This window comes from Saccopteryx bilineata, chromosome 1 (genome assembly GCF_036850765.1).
Source record: "Saccopteryx bilineata isolate mSacBil1 chromosome 1, mSacBil1_pri_phased_curated, whole genome shotgun sequence".
Classification (NCBI taxonomy): domain Eukaryota; kingdom Metazoa; phylum Chordata; class Mammalia; order Chiroptera; family Emballonuridae; genus Saccopteryx; species Saccopteryx bilineata.
Genome location: NC_089490.1, coordinates 131,266,143 through 131,278,488, shown reverse-complemented (window position 1 = coordinate 131,278,488; position 12,346 = coordinate 131,266,143). Strand labels below are relative to the sequence as shown.

At 48.2% G+C, this 12,346-nt stretch overlaps 1 protein-coding gene across 1 annotated transcript in view; it reads left to right on the top strand.

Annotated features, from left to right (window-relative positions):
* LOC136329969 (zinc finger protein 845-like) overlaps positions 1–12,346 on the top strand; it is a 46,189-nt gene that overhangs the window by 22,301 nt on the left and 11,542 nt on the right.

The window sequence follows — 12,346 nt, the reverse complement described above, 5'->3', positions numbered from 1 at the left end:
GGTGCGTTTCACCAATTATGGATGTGGGTGCATTTTCAATCAGCGGTTTCGACCGTCATCATCTTCTGTAACTTCTTCCTGCTGAGTAGGGACAGTGAAAGGTTATGGCCTCTCTAAGAATTACTCTCAGTGAGGGGTAGAGAGGTGCAGTGATGGCTTCCTGCCGGGTAGGGGTATATTTACAGGGGTCCAGATTTTTCTGTTTTGTGAAGGCAGGTTTCAGGGTTGGTGTGTAAGGCTAGGTAGATTTCTCCAATTTTCTGATTGGTGAAGGTCTGCATGCAGTTCTGTAAGAAACTAGTTAACAGAAGTAAGAGGCAGGGTCCAAAAGCTAGAATAATAAATAGGAAAGTGAGTGACCGATGAAAGGCAGTAGCCAAGACACCCAGTTTGTGCGAAACCACTGATTCCATGACTTGGTTTGTTTTTCACAGATTCACTAGGCTCGTTCCTTTGATCGCCACGTCTCTATTCCTAAGGTAAAAGCAACACTCTTCTCCTAGAAAGACACAAATACCTTTTTTTCTGCCGTTAAGAGATCAAGTTTTCGGCAGCTTTGTAGCATGATGGCAACTAGGGAATCAAGTTGATCTTGGAGTCTTACTAGAGTGGAGGCAATTTTTTTCAGGGAGTTTTGGAGGTCTTCAGAGAGAGAGTGGTAATAAGACAGGTAAGTGGCCAGTCCCCCTGCCCCTAGACCCACTCCTGTAGATTCCTGAAGCGACAAGAAGAGGGATTACCTGTATAGCTCATTTGGTCCTTAGATTGATGAGTAGTGTACTAGGATTGGAAGAGGCTCATGGGGTGGGATTAGGTCAGGGGTCTCAAACTCAACTCAGCATGTGGGCCGCAGAGCAAGATCACAGCCGTTCGGCGGGCTGCACTAGGTCTACAAAAGGCAACTGTTACGCAACACTTTTCTCACTGCAGTTGAAAACAGTCTGCGGGCCGCACAAAATTGTTTGGCGGGCCGCATGCGGCCTGTGGGCTGCGAGTTTGAGACCCCTGGATTAGGTTGATATTTGGGGTGAGACAGACTAGGGTACAAGTTCCTGTCCGATTAGTAGGGAGACACATATAGGTGTTGGTCTCACACAAGTAGAAAGCCCCTGATTGGGTGAGGCAGGCTGAGAGGTGAATAGAAAATAGATGGACAAGGGGTCAGTTTTGTCCGCCTGGCTCTGAATTTCAGATGGTCAAGGTGGAGGAAAGTGCAGTCCTAACTAGGGGGGAGACGTGGTCAGAGGCCTGCTTTGAGCATTGCAACCATGTGGAAGGTGTAATGAGCCAGGGACATAGTTGTGTGGTGGGAAAGGAGCATTTATGTGGTGAAGCTGTAAGAGTAGGGGGTCCTGTGAATCGAACAGGATTAGAAAATAATTCGTTTGCTTCTGGAGAGACTTGGTAGTTAACTCGATGGTTCTGATGGTCTTTGGGGAATTGGATAGTTATTGTGGTGTTGCAAAGGTTAGAAGGGAGGTGACCTACTGGGACAGTACCTTGAGTAGTAAAGCATAAAGGGGCAGGTGAAAGCAGGGGGGTATTCAGGGTGACTGATCCTCAAGCAGGGGGAATTTGAGGTATTAATTTTTTGAGCTGGGAATAATAGGTTTGATATAGTTTATTTGCTCGGTTGGAGGCTGAAGCGGGATAATTCCCTGTAAGAGTGTTGGCTTTCTCAAAGAAGGAAGCCCCTTTTTTGGGTTTGGTATGTGAGAACTGTCTGTAGAAGGTGGGTGGAGGTGTTTGGGATAGGGAGGGCAGAGTAGGCTGAGGAGGACATAGGCATACACATCCAGCAATTAACTGCACAGGAAGAATTAGCTTTAATTAAAAGTTTTTGAGTGAGGTTAAGAGAGTGTTCTATACATGTGGCCTGTAGGAGAGAGGAGATGGGGGCGGCATATGTGGTGCCCAGTAAGAGAGAAAGTAGAGCTGGTGTTAGGAGATCAAGAACTGTTAGGCTTAGGGGTGATTAAGAGGAAGAGAAGAAATTGAAAAGCCGCTGTTTCTTCTGGAGAAAATTCAAGTAGAGAACCTTGCCAGCCCAAGTACCGCATCCAGTTGAGGAGTATGTCAATTTCACTGGAGTGATGCCTAAACCAGGAAGAGGTCCTTGGAGGCCTGAAGAAGGAAGTAGAAGAATCTGGCAAGGTGGTAATTGGCAGCTGCCTGTTGTGAGAGCCTGCTGGGCTCGGCAGTATGGCGGGATATGGCCTGTTGGAAGAGCATTATGAGATGGACTGGTCTGGTTCTTCTTGGATAGGGGAACATGTGGAGATTTTGAGTGACAGAGGACCTGTAGGGGTGGAGATGTAGGTTTTAGGGGTATTGGTGGCATAAGGCTTAATGTGGGAGAGGTGAGTCCAGTGTGCGTCTCCTTCCACTTTGATGGCGGTAGGGGTGGACAGGATAACAGTATGGGGCCCTGTTCAGGTAGGCTGAAGAGGGTTTTTTCCCCCCATTTCCTCTTATAGACCTGGCCCCCAGGGAGGAATGATAGGTGTGAGTCCATGGTTGGAAAGGGCTGTGGAAGGAGTTTGTCAAGCTGGGAATAGTAGCTTGTTTGCTCAGTTTGCAGCTGAGGTGGGTAATCTCCTGAGAGTGCTGGCTCTCTCAAAGAAAGTGGCCCCTTTCTGAATCTTGTACATAAGAGTAGTGTGAAGGAGAGGAGTATTATTAAGCGGAATAGGGAGAGCTGAGTAGGCTGAAGATGACATGGACAAACATATCCAGCAGTCGGCTGCTTAGGAGGAGTTAGTCTTGATTACAAGATTTTAAATAAGATTAAGAGAGCTTTCTGGATGAGAGAATTCCAAGAGGGAGGGTATGGGGGCAAAGTATGCCTTTAAGGGTAAGGAGATAAGAAAGAATAGAGCAAGCTGGACTCTCCATCCTGTCTGTTATTAGGGGGTAATCACAGTTACGGCTCAGGCTGTTCTTCTGGGATTTTAGTCAGACTGACCTTGGTGGGCCCTAAGGGGGAGCAGGCATATCTAGGTGATGATTCAGGTTGACTGGAAGGGTCATTTGTAGGCATGTGTGGAGATGGAGCTTCTGTTTTCTTTAACCTGGAGACATGAAACTAGTGGGGCCTTTCCCTGGAGTTTTGCCGTCATGGGGGTGGTGAGGAAAACTTTGGGATTCATTATGCTGGGTGGTAAAGGTAAATTTTTAACAGAATTGGGCAAATCTGGCTGGCCGAGAAGCAGTACCAGGGCTGACTCTGAGGACGGGAAGTGAAAGAGAAAGGCTCTGAATTTGGAGAGTAGGTTCCGGCCTAAAATAGGCATAGGGCATTGAGGCAGGAGGGGAAAAGAGTGTGCAAAGGAGACACCATGTATTAGACAAGGCAGTGGGTCTGAGGCCAATAGGGAGGAAATAAGACCATCAACACCCGCAACAGAGATCTCTAAGGGATGAGCAGGACCCGAATATTTGGGCAAGGCAGAGTAAGTGGCCCCTGTGTCTATAAGAAATGAGATCGGGGCCCTGGCCGGTTGGCTCAGTGGTAGAGCGTCGGCCTGGCGTGCAGAAGTCCTGGGTTTGATTTCCGGCCAGGGCACACAGGAGAAGCGTCCATCTGCTTCTCCACCCCTCCCCCTCTCCTTCCCTCTGTTCCCCTCCCGCAGCCGAGGCTCCATTGGAGCAAAGATGGCCCGGGCGCTGGGGATGGCTCCTTGGTCTCTGCCCCAGGCACTAGAGTGGCTCTGGTCGCAACAGAGCAACGCCCCGGAGGGGCAGAGCATCGCCCCCTGGTGGGCGTGCCGGGTGGATCCCGGTCGGGCGCATGCGAGAGTCTGACTGTCTCTCCCAGTTTCTAGCTTCAGAAACATACAAAAGAAAAAAAAAAAAGAGAAAATGCGATCAGCTTACCTGCTACTTGGATGGCTACCCTAGGCTCTTTGATGGTGATGTGAGATGGGGCCAACAGTTATCACACGTGGCTGGGGTAGGGCTAGAAGAGACTGAACCCTCCCTTAGAGGAGCGAGGGGGCAGTCTACCTTCCAGTGTCCCTATTTCCCACAGTGAGGACAAGGCCTTGACAAGGGCTGAGGAGCCGGACAGGCTTTTGCCCAATGACTTTTCTTTCCACACTTGAAGCAGGACTCTGGTGTTTTATGAGGCCCCTCAGGGCATTGGAGACTTTAAGGGCAGCTGCCAAGAGCTGGTATTTTGCCTTATCTTTTTTGGGCTGTCTGCCTTCTCCTATTTCTCTGTTATTATAGACCTTAAAAGCCATGGTTAAGAGATCTCATTGAGGGGTTTGGCTAAGAGAGCAAAATTGGGAATCGAGTGTCTAAAGAAGCCTATTTGACCAAGGAAAGAAAGGATTTGATCCACGGTGGTAGGTGGTTGGAGACTGTGGAGGGTCTGAGTTTGATCTAGGGTGAGACCTCAGGTGGTGGGGGTTAAGGTGATGCCCAGATGGACTACAGACTGAGAGTGAAGTTGAGCCTTAGCAGAGAAGACATGATATCCCTTCATGGCAAGGAAGTTAAGAAGGGTGGTGGTGTGTTTCCTGGAGGCAGGCAGGGAGGGGCTGCAGAGGAGTAGGTCATCTACATATTGTAAGAGAGTACTAGTTTCGAGACTGCATGCTGCTAAATCCTGAGCTAGTGCCTGCTCAAACAGGTGTGGGTTGTCTCTGAACCCTTGGGGTAAGACAGTCCATGTAAGTTGCTGGGCTGCATTAGTGTCCGGGTCAGTCCAAATAAAGGCAAACAGAAAGTAAGAGTCAGGGTATAGAGGAATGGTAAAGAAGGCATCCTTGAGGTCTAGGACCATAAAGTGAGTGGTATCTGAGGGAATGTGTGACAGTAATATGCAGGGATTAGGGACTACTGGATGGAGGGGAACTACCGCCTCATTGATTAGGTGTAAATCTTGTATGAGGCGATAAGCCCCTGAAGGTTTTTAAACGGAAGGATGGGGGTATTGCAGGGAGAGTCCCGTGGGGATGAGTAAGCCTTGATTTAAGAGGCGGGTAATTATTGGTTTAAGGCCTTAGAAACAGACACAGTTACACATTAAACCAGTGGTAGTCAACCTGGTCTCTACTGCCCACTAGTGGGTGTTCCAGCTTTCATGGTGGGTGGTAGTGGAGCAACCAACGTATAAATAAAAAGATAGATTTAACTATAGTAAGTTGTTTTATTAAGATTTATTCTGCCAAACAGCAAAAATTGACATAAAGTACTTGGTAAGTAATTATTATTATATGCTTTAACTTGCTGTAACTCTGCTTTATAAATTTTATAAAGTTATGTTACTTCCCTACTTTATAAATCACCTGCTGTGGAACCAGTGGGCGGTTAGAAAATTTTACAACTAACAGAGATACAAAAGTGGGTGGTAGGTATAAAAAGGTTGACTACCCCTGCATTAAACAAAGACTTCACATACAAATTTTAAATTAAGGAATTTAAATAAGCATGCTTTACTTGTCTCAATTAAAATTATATTACAGATATTTTCTGACAAAGAGATAAATCAGAGTACTTACACAGCTTAATAGACAACTCTGCCTTTTAAGCTTCTCGAGATGGCAGGGAGTTGTCAGCATAGAGAGGAGGAAGAGAGGAAGCAGACGGATGGACAGTGTGAACAGCTGGATGGAAAGGAGGAGGAGGAGGAGGAGGAGGAGGTTGAGGTGGAGGAGGTTGAGGTGCTGGTGGTGGCGCCATGTGGTCAGAGGAGTCAAAAAGATTAGAGCTTAGAGGAGAGTTGGAGGAGGATGGGGGAGAAGAGGTTTTTGCTAAAAGTATTTGGTAGGTCAAGCAAGAGGAACAGAGGGAGAGTTGAGATTGGAGAAAGAAGAAAGCCTGTACATAGGGAATTTCTAAGGCCCTCCTAGTCCGGTGGCAAAATTGTCTAGGTCCCGAAGGATGTTTATGTTAAATGTGCCGTTTTCTGGTCAATGGGAGTCATTGTCAAGTTTATATTGGGGCCAGGCTGTATTGCAGAAGATGAGTTTTTTGGCTTGAGGTCTGAGAGACCGAGTTTGATGAGATTTTTAAGAGACAGCCTGGGGGTGTAGCCTCTGAGGGTCGTGATTGGGAGATGCCCTTGATGGGCTGAGAATAAAGAGAGAGACAAGCGTCCTCAGACTCCATCAATTATTCCCCATGGAATGAGTAGAACGTGAGGTGACCAGTCGTCACCGGAGACCTCAGTCCTAATGAGAATGACAGCGACCTGATTAGGCGCCTAGATTTTTGAGAAAATGAGAAATGGGACAGGCCACTTAAATGAGAGTTCTCCTGAATCACGACACTGGGCCAGGGATGGATGGGATGGATGGGAGGCACAAGGACTTACCAGGGATAGGAAGACCTCAAAGAAATTTCCTACCTCTGGTCCAGCAGGGGTTTGGGACAGGGTCAGACTGCAGGCCAATCAACCTACAATTACACGTCCAAACAGAACCAGGGAGTAAGCCTGGGACGAGCTGCCGCTGCCCGTTGCTTCCCTGGTTGTAAGTTTGGACAGCAAAGAGGGATCCTCCAGGTAGTTAGTACCCTGTCCCGGGTTTCGGCACCAAATGATAGAATCAGTTGGAGTGAGAAAGACCAGTGTAACAGGCTTTAATGAAAGAAAACCTGCTGGGCTGTCTCGTAAGGGAGAGTAGCAGCGGCTACAGTCTTTAGGCCACTTTTTAAGGGTAAGGACAGGGAAGAAAGAAGGGGGTAGTGGGGCATTTGCTGATTGGCTGTTGCTATCGCTGGGTGCAAGAGTGCTTTTCACCAATTATGGATGTGGGTGCATTTTCAATCATCAGCAGTTTCAACCGTCCATGACTTCATCAGACATTCCTTTGTGGTTGGTCACCTGCCACAAGCCCTGAAACGAAACTCATGCTGGCAGGGTTAAAGAACTGAAACCTAAGAGGGAAGAGGAAGAATGAAGTTATTGAAATCTAAGATGGATGCAATAACTCAAAATTGATAAAATATTAGCCCATAAAGGGAGCATTGGGACACATGGGCCTGATAAATGAAGGCTTCACTAATTTTTCAGGGGCAACAAGTAATGAAGGCCATCTTTGCATGTTTCCTCTAACAACAGGCGCAGGACTCCTGGTTCCACTCGCAACGCACTTAACACTGATGCTTCAGTTTTCTCGTGCGTTAACAGTGCAAACCTCAGGGCTTTGGATTGTTAGATAGCTAAAGTAAACTGCTTATAAAGTACCCAAACCTAGTTAGTGCTCATCTAATGTTACATTGTCACTCTTAATGTACCTGAAAGCAACAATATCCAAATTCCTTAGCATGGCGTCCAGAACCCTTAATTATCTTAGAATAACTAGGCTCCCAAAACATAACGTGTAAAAAGGTTTCAATACTGGTGTCTGTCCCTTCCCCAGACTGTTGTAATAGCATCGTAACTGATTTCCCTGTAGTCCCTCTAACCCCACCATAGCCTGTTCTGCCCACAGTTGATCAGTGACTCTGTCCAAGTGTGCTCAGTCATGTCACTTTTTGCTGAAACCCCTACATTGGTTTCCTACCATGCACAGATTCAATCCTGCAATGGTCTTCAAGGCTTCTAGTTACCCTTTGACTACTGTCTCCACCTTCCCTTGCTCACCAGGCTCTCGCCAGTCAGGCTGGTGTGCTAAGCCTCAGACTCACCAGGTACACTTCTCTGGACAGCGTTTCTATTCCCTCCTCAGGAGAGGATTCTTTCCCAGACGGCACGTGGTTTCCTCCCTCACTGTATGTACTCCAACCTCTGCTTAAGGTCAACTTCCCCAAAAGTGACTTAATCCCCAATCTTCAGTCTAAACCTTAACACAGCTTCAGGTCATCACTATCTGACAAATATTTGTTGTGTTGATTTCCTTCCCAAACAGACACGTGCTTAAGGGCTGGGTTTTCGGCCAGGGTCCCCCAAGCGTCTGGACGAAGCCTTCACTGTGTTCACAGTCCTCGCCCCATTTCCCGAGAGGGGGCGACGGTCCCTGCAAGTCTCGGGTCACACGCTTGAATTTCCTTTTTTTTTTTTCCACCACCGACAAAATTAAAACCCTCTCGTCTTTACTAACTGAAAATATGTATTCAAAGGCAAGTTTTGTCGCCAAAAGTACCAGCAATAAGTCCAAAAAGCCCTGGTCCATGCCGCCTGCTCTGCGCTGCCCTTTGGCCTGTGTTCCCCGCCCCGCGCTCACTCTGGCCAGACCGCTGCTGGCCAGGCGGTTCCCGGGGTCCCCGGAGCCGACGCGCGGTTTCATCGCCTTTCCACGTCCTTGGCGCGGTCTTCGTGTGGAACGCCTTTCCGGCTCGTCGCGTCCAATCCATCCCCCGGGACCGCTCCGATCCGCTCTCCATACCAGACCAGGAGCCGCCGCACGGACTGGCAGGCCGTTGTCCCCACCGTCAATTTCTCGCTAGTCTTTACTCGGACGTTTTCAAGGCAGAGATCCATTCCCAGTCCGACCCGAGCGAACCAAAGTCGCAACTACCGATTAGCACACGGGAAGGTATCCGCACAGTTGACCGCGACGTCCGCAGAGTCCCCTGGGAAATGTAGTTTCAGTACGGAAAGCCTCTAGACCGGGCAGGGGAGGGGGCGGGGTTTGAGGGGCGGTGCTCTATCTGCTCCGGAGCTCAGTGTTTTTCCCCGCCTGGTGGAAATGCAGGCGCTCGCACAGGCGGATTTGCCAAATGGGAGGTCGCCCGGGAAGCAGAACGGTGCAGCCCACCAACTTGTAGGGATTCGGCCCAGTGGGTCCCAGGGCAATGCGCAAGCGCAGTTCAGACCTGGGCTGCAGACTCTAGCTCTTTGTGCTCTGCCTGTGATGTGGCGGTTGCGATCTCGCCGCCGGCAGGGCCTCCTCGAAGGGCAGACCATTGGTGACCCAGCACGGTGGCCAGAGCCTCATCCGGAGGGCGGAAACGGCGGGCCCGCCCAGGCAGAAGGACAGAGGGGAAAGACCAGTAGGTCCCAGTTATGCTCTGTACCGGAGAACGTGGATCTATCTGATGCCTCAACACTTCCCGGAATGTATGGCTGAGGTTTGATTACAAAGAGAAAATCTGCGAGTGCCCACCGAGGATGCGGGCAGGGCTCTGGCGTGCATCTTGGAACCGACCCCGGGAAACGCGTTTTCAAAGCCCAGGTTAGCTAATGCACCTGGTAGGGTTGTGAACGCTGTTTGCGGAGCCTTTCGAGGGGGCGGGAAGTTGTGTGAAGAACATTCCTAACCGCTCCCTCTTCCCGCCTCCCCACAGGCAAATCCAGTGCTCGCCCACCTTTCACTCCAGATTATCCAAACTGGGTCCCAGCGGACGACAGGCCTGAGGCTAGCGAGGCTTGGCTTGAGAACCTCGACAAAGAAGATCCAGCCTTCTTAGCTTCCTTTTTGAGGAGAAAGAAGACAACCATTCTCAACTCCCTCCACGCCCCTCCCAGGCAGCTGTCCAGCGAGGAGGTCTTTAGAGACCTCTCAGCGTAACTTCAGAGCACAGTCTGGAGAGAGGGTAGAAAGTCCAGAACTAGGGCTGGAGAGTGCTTTCTGCAAGGAGGGGTCAGTGTATTTACGATATGGCAGGGGAGATGCAGAGGATTTGACTCAGTTGCTAGGGAAATATGCGGGTGGGTATCAGAATGGTGAGTGATTCCCTCTACCGCGAAGCCAGCAGAAATGCTCTCAGAGGAGAGAGAATTGGGAGCAGGTAGGGACTAAGATTCAGGGCTCCCAGGATGTGAATGCTCACAGCCTCACACTGGACTGCTGTGTGCTATTCTCTGATCCAGCCCTCTTCTCATGACAGGTGTGTAGAAGTTTCCACCTGAGGAGTCCTCCTCCCTTTGTTCCTAAAAGGGCTCCTTAGAGAAGAAATGTCTGTCAGGCACCTGCCAAATATGGTTCAGGTGAGTGGAGGTTTGCTGTGCAGTGCTCTTCCACATGCTGAATTGTTTTAAAAGGTTTGAACATAGAGGTGTGGAGAGTGTGGGCATGTTTCTTTTCCCTGACCAGAAGAAGTTTTATCTCCAGTCCCATCTCTCTCAGAGGCTTGACTCAGTCACTATTTTCTCCCCCCTTCCCATGTTAGGGTCATCCTAGTGGGTGTCATCCAAGCTAAAGAACTTGTTAAAGGTCATAACAGTGACAACTGGAACTGGAACCCAGGTTGATTCAAAACAGAAACCTACATTCTTTCCACTAGCAAGTAAGATTAGGGGTCCAAAGAGGTAAAGGTAGTACCTAAGACAGGAGTTGAGAGGAGAGATTGGAACATTTTCTTGGAGAGATGGGACTCTTTAAAAAAAAAAAAAAGGCTTTTTACTTCAAAGGAATATTACATGCCAGTGATATTAAAAAGAAGTGGTACATCTATACAGTGGAATATTACTCAGCCATGAAAAATAATGGAATCTTATTACTATTTGTGACAACCTGGGGAGACCTGGAGGGTATTATGCTAAGTGAAATAAGCTAGGCAGAGAAAGACAAATACCATATGATTTCACTTACATGTGGAACCTAAAGAACAAAATAAAGTAACAAACCAGAAACAGGAACAAAGAGCAAACTAATGGTTGTCAGATAGAAGAAGTTTGGGGTGCTGAGTGGAAAGGGTGAAGGGATTGAGAATACAAATTGGTAGTTACAGAACAGTTACGGGGATGTGAAGTCCAGTATAGGGAATATGGTCAATAATATGATAATAGTTATGTATGGTTCCATGTGAGTTCTAGACACATTGGGGGGACCACTTTGTACATTATATAAATGTCTAGTCACTATATAATATTATATGTCAACTATAATTACAGATTTTTAAAAATTGTTAAAAATAGTATGTTTTTAAATTTCAATAATTTGCTATAAAGCTTTGAGCAGAGCTAGCCTCCATAGAGTAAGGGTATGGGCTACAGGGAGACAGCATTCATTTGAGTGTATAAATTCTGTTGGGCTTGGCAAAATTGTCCTAATTTCTTGACATGTAAGCCTGTCCGTACCAGGAATGTGGGAGAAATCTTAGGAAGTGATGAGCAACTGTTTGAAGATGCCATGTTTAGCCCAGTCACAGCTTATTAGCCACTTACCATCTTGCTCCTGGCCTCTGAATTGTCCTTTAGGATCCATCTCAGGCACCACTTTTTCTGTGCAAATGGTCTCCATGGTGCCAGTCCACTGGTTTTTCTCTTCCTTGACCATTTCTTTAAATTTATTGTTGGTGTCATACAATTATCTTATGTTTATAGTCTGCCTTAATTTGGTTGCCATTCAACAGACCTATGCCTTATTTTAGGCATGTAAAATAAGTCATGTGAAGGGGCAGCCACCAGACCACAGAGATGGGCTTGCTGTTACAGGAATCAGTGACCTTCAAGGATGTGGTTGTGCTCTTCACCCAGGATGAGTGGGCACAGCTAAGCCCTGCCCAGAGGGCCCTGTACAGGGATGTGATGCTGGAGAACTGCAGCCACCTGGTGTCGCTGGGTGAGTGGGGAGCCTCTGAAGGCTTATCTTTACAGTGCACATCTCTCTGGGACCTTTAACTGGTGGCATATGGGAGATTGAGCTGGGAGTGGGCTGATGGAAGGTGTTATTTTTAAGCCTATGACCTGCCTATCCTTGGTGTCCCTGGCATAGGACACTTTTGGCGCCTAAGATTAGTAGGGGTCAAATCCTCCCTCTCTTTGGTAGAAAGAAGGACACGGGAACAGGTTGTGTATCTGGCTAGAGCTATCATTTCATCCTCTGGGAACTCACCTCTACCCCAAGCCTTCCTATTAAATTACCTTTTCCATGAAGTTCCAAGGATCAGATCTCATCCTTGCAGTACATTTTCTGTAGCATGAACAGATGTGCTCCATTTTTTTTTCTCTTCAAAAACAGGGCTTTTAGGACCCAAACCAGATCTGTTTGCCCAGCTGGGAAGAGGGGAAGAGTGGACACCAGAGGACACCCCCCTAGGCTGCTGTCCAGGTAAGACCCCTGTGCGTGGGAAGCACGGAGAGAAACTCAGTAGTGTGTCAGGCCTGTGGGCCAAGGAGTGAGCATCTTACCCCTTTTGTTCACCTCAGTACCTGCTTGCCATGTTTGTCCCCCGTGTGCATGTGTCATTCCCTTCTTTTGGCAATTTGTGCCTCCCTAGACCCTCCTCTCTGAGACTTTTCTTCTATGCCTATCTGGCATAGATTAATCGTTTCCGGTTTGGGCAAGACCTCACCATAATCTGGGAAGCTCTCCTACCAGGTCCCATCACCCCGTTCAGAATTGTTCAGAATTTGGCAGTCAGTCTCTGCTCCTGCTTCTGCAGTGAGGAAGAACCACGTTGGGACACACACAGCAGGGCGGCTTCTTCATGGTTACGGGTCAGTAACCCT